Source organism: Colobus angolensis, unplaced genomic scaffold (assembly GCF_000951035.1).
Source record: "Colobus angolensis palliatus isolate OR3802 unplaced genomic scaffold, Cang.pa_1.0 Scaffold185, whole genome shotgun sequence".
NCBI lineage: Eukaryota > Metazoa > Chordata > Mammalia > Primates > Cercopithecidae > Colobus > Colobus angolensis.
In genome coordinates, this window is record NW_012114988.1 from 1,676,228 (window position 1) to 1,680,530 (window position 4,303).

Here is a 4,303-nt window from a genome sequence, read left to right on the forward strand (position 1 = left end):
AATAGGTGAACCCGGGAGGTGGAGCTTACAGTGAGCCGAGATCGCACCACTGCACTCCAGTGTGGGCGACAGAACGAGACTCCATCTCATAAATAAATAATAAAATAATAAATAAAATGTTAATAGGCATATGCAGCCCAGGGCGACCATATTAGCGCAGACCACACGCATAAGGCTCAGCTGGTGTTATGCCCAGACGCTGATTTATTCTTCAGCAGCCCCCAGCTCAGACCTCCCCGGCACCTGCTCAGGAGCTCGTTGGCGCTCCGCAGCCGCTGCACCTCGCGCTGGGCGTCCTCGTGGGCCTGCATGGCGCTGTCGGTCTTGTCCCGCAGGTGCTGCAGTTGTTCCTCTAGGGCCCGCCGCTCACTCTCGCTGTCGCTAAGCTGCTTCCGCAGGGTGCCCAGACCTGGCTTGCCTCATAGCGCCCACCCATGTTCTGAGGCGTGGGGATCACAGAGTCTACGGGGGTCCTGGGAGGCCTCCAGAGCCCACCTACTCTCTTCTGGTTCCAGGGATACACACTAGCCTACGCTAGGCGGGGTCCATGGCCTGGACCTGGCCTGGGACAGGATAGGGGCCTAGGCCTGAGAGCCAAGCTTCCGCTCCCCTATGTGCCCTCACCACCCTCTGAGCCCTCACCTCCCTGGGGTCCCGGACAATTCCTGTCAAACTCCCCCGATGCGAGACAAACCCCCAGGCACCTTCGTCTCCTGGGTTCTGACCCCACCCCCAGGGCTCCCAGTCTCCTCCCCTTTGCATCCTGGTTCCACTCTCAGACCCCTCCCTACCCTGGCTCTGGCCCTAGTTCCCGAGCTCCTCTCATCCTAGCCTCTGATTCCCCTTGCTAGAACTTTTCCCAGACTCCTGGCTCTGTATGACCAGGGACATGTCTCCCTCTCTACCATGACCCTAACACTGCGGCAGTCTCCTACCTCCACCAGCTGCCCAGAACTCTCGGCCACCTCCTTCGGGGCCATGACACCCTCAGACACTATTTCTCAGGGCTCTGGCTGCACCCTGCGGCGTTCAGACTCCTCCCTCGGACCCAGGCCCCGGACTCGCCCCCGCCCCGACCCGGAGGGCGCGAGCCCCTTTCCCCTCCCGCCCCCGGGCCTCTGGCTGCGTCCAGAACCCTCAAGCCCCTTCCTACCTGGACCTGCAGCTGGCACTTGTGCAGGGCGGAGTGGATTAGGGCGAGCTTGGAGGAGTCTGAGCAGGCCGGGGAGAGGGGCCTTGGCGGGGCGAACGACCTCGGCCTGGCTAGGAGCGCCGCCGTGGGGACGGGGTGCACTGGCCCGAGAGCCCCCGCAGGCTCTTGGCTCAGAGACACTTGGAGACGCTCAGCTGGACGCGGCTCTCAACAAAGCACAGGATGGCCTGAGGGGAGGGGAGGGAGGCAGAAGGAGGCCGCAGAGTTAGGAACCATGGGGTGAGCTGGTAAAGATGCCCAGGCGAGGCTGGGGGCTGCCTCATTCCAAATGCTCCCTCCTACAAGAAGCCTCCCTGATTTCACCTCCTCCACTAGCTCAGTCCTCAGCTCGCCGCTGAGGCCTCCGATTTATTGTGAAGACATCATTGGCGTTGCTCACAGGTGGGCTCCGAAAGGGCCGTGCCCCCCCCTCTGACACTGGGGGTTCCCCAGGGCGGGGGCCGGGTGAGCTAGCAGGGGTGCTGAGCAGCTACAGCCTGGGCTCCAGGCCCCCACCCATTTGCAGTTCAGTCCCAGGTCAACGAAAGGCGTGGTGGGGGAGCCCAGGACTGCCTGGCAGGGCCCTGTCTTCCTGCCTCTCTGGGCTCACACCTGTGCCAGGTCCCTTAGGGTCTGCTGTAGCCCCTCTCCCTCCTCTGTCTCCAGGGCCGCCTGCTCCTGTAGCCGCACCGGATTCCTGGAGTGCGGTTAGGGAGACAAAGGGTGGTCCAGGTTCTGTCTTATCTGAAACCTCCCTTTTCCTTCCCTCCCTGGCTCACCACTGACCAGGTGGCCTCTGAAGCCATGTCCATAGGCCAGCCACCTGGCCCGAGGGGCAGCAGGCCCGAGGCCCTCACTGAACAGACCAGGCCCAGAGAAGAGCTGTGTCCTGCCCCCATGTCACACAGTCAATTGGAGGACAGCTGGACCTAGAACCCAGGCCAGGCCCCACACAGAGGGGTGACCAAACCAGGCTGTACCCTGGGGTAGGGAGTGTCCCACTGGTGGGGGAGGGGGAGTAGCTGGGTTGCCAGAGGCAGCATCTGGACCTGGAGAGCGCGGATGGGAGTTCAAGTCCCGACTCTCCTGCTTACTGGCTCTGAGACTGGACAAGCATTTCCCTTTTTAGGCCTCAGTTTCCCCATCTGTGTTATGAGGATTATGCTACAGGGCTGCTGGGAGAAAGAAATGGGATGGAGTGTGCTTACCACGAAGACTGCACACCTGTGAGACCTGAACCTGAGTGTGAGTGGGACGCTGGGGGTAGCCCAGCCCTAAGCCTGCGTCCATGGATCTGGCCGGTACCCCATCCCACCCTGCCACATCTCAGGGGCAGCTGCGTCTCACCAGGGACTCAAGCTTCTTGGTGATGTCCTTGTTGACCTGATCCTTCTCCAGATTCTGCTTCTGAAGATGCTCCACTGCCAGGCCCAGCTCTGTCACTCTGGAGTTGGGGGAGCAACAGAGGTGAATAGGGGACCACCCCTGCCTCTCAAATCCACTAGCTCTGTGTCCACCATGCTTCTCCAAACCCAAGGCAGGGACCCTAACATCCACCTCCCTGGCTGTGTGACCTTAGGCAAGTCCCGGCTCCTCTCCAGACCTCACACTTCTCATCTGTGAAACAGGAATGAGCTTCCCACCAGCTTTATCTCATGGGAAAGCACTTGAGGACTTGTCCAGGTGGCAGGAGTAAGGGGCACAAGTTCTTTTTTTTTGTTTTTTTTGAGACGGAGTTTCCTCTGTCATCCAGGCTGGAATACACTGATGTGATCTTGGCTCACTGCAACCTCCACATTCTGGGTTCAAGCGATTCTCCTGCCTCAGCCTCCCTCATAGCTGGGATTACAGGCATGCGCCACCACACCTGGCTAGTTGTTGTATTTTAGTAGAGACAGGGTTTTGCCTGTTGGGCAGGCTGGTCTTGAGCTCCTGACCTCAGGTAATCCCCCCACCTTGGCCTCCCAAGGTGCTGGGATTACAGGTGTGAGCCACCACACCCGGCCACAAGTTCTGTCATCAGAGGCTAAGCTGTTTGTGATATACACTGGGCAAGTGCCTTCGGAACCTCAGTGGGGTACCTGGGAAGACTGGCTGAGCTCACAGAGGAAGGCCCTGTGTCTAGTGAACAGAAGCTCCCTTCTCCCCAACCCTTCAGTTCTACCTTCTGCAGGGATGCCTGCCTTGTGCGGCACCCACCAGGTACCCACCTGGCACTGAGGTCAGCCTTGTCCAGGTCACTTTGCATCTGCTGCTGGGCCAGGTCCTTCTCGCGGAGCACCTTGTCCTGCAGCTGCCCCTCCAGCTGGGTCTGCAGCAGAGCCTGCTTCTCCAGGGCTGCCTCAGTCCGGCTCTCTCCAGCCACAGGCCTGTGCTCAGTCCCAGGCCTGCCTCCTGGACAGCTCGTGATGTCCGGGCCAGCTCCCCTCCCAGCTGCAGCAGGTCCCTTGGGGAGAGAGCACAGGCTGGCGATGGGATGGGGCTCGCTCCCAACTACAAATTACAACTATGCTGGGGCCAGGCGTGGTGGCTCACACCTGTAATCCCAGCACTTTCTTTGGGAGGCCGAGGCAGGCAGATCACCTGAGGTCAGGAGTTTGAACCAGCCTGGCCAACATAGTAAAACCCCATCTCTACTAAAAATACAAAAATTGGTGGGGCATGGTGGCACCTGCCTGTAATCCCAGCTACTTGGGAGGCTGAGGCAGAATTGCTTGAACCCAGGACATGCAATAAGTTGAGATCATGCCACTGCACTCCAGCCTGGACAACACAGCGAGACTGCGTTTCAAAAAAATAAATAAATAAAATAAAAATAAAAATATATTAGGCTGGGTGCGGCGGCATGCACCTGCAGTTTCAGCTATGTGGGAAGCTGAGGCAGGACTGCTTGAGCCCAGGAGTTTGAGGCCAGCATGAGAAACATAGTGAGACTCCATCTCAAAAACAAAAGAGGAAGAAAACAACAACAACAAACCCTACACTGGGATGCCATTTGTCCACTATCAGATTGGGGAAAAAAAAAAAGGGTCACATAATACACAGGGAGGGGTTTTGGGGTAACAGGCGCTCCCCTACACAGCTGGTATGAGGGTGAGTACAACCACAAGG

The 4,303-nt window shown here is 58.7% G+C and overlaps 1 pseudogene; it reads right to left on the reverse strand.

The window, feature by feature from the left end:
• Nucleotides 1–176: 176 nt before the first annotated feature.
• LOC105510271 overlaps nt 177–4,303 on the reverse strand; it is a 26,820-nt pseudogene continuing 22,693 nt past the window's right edge.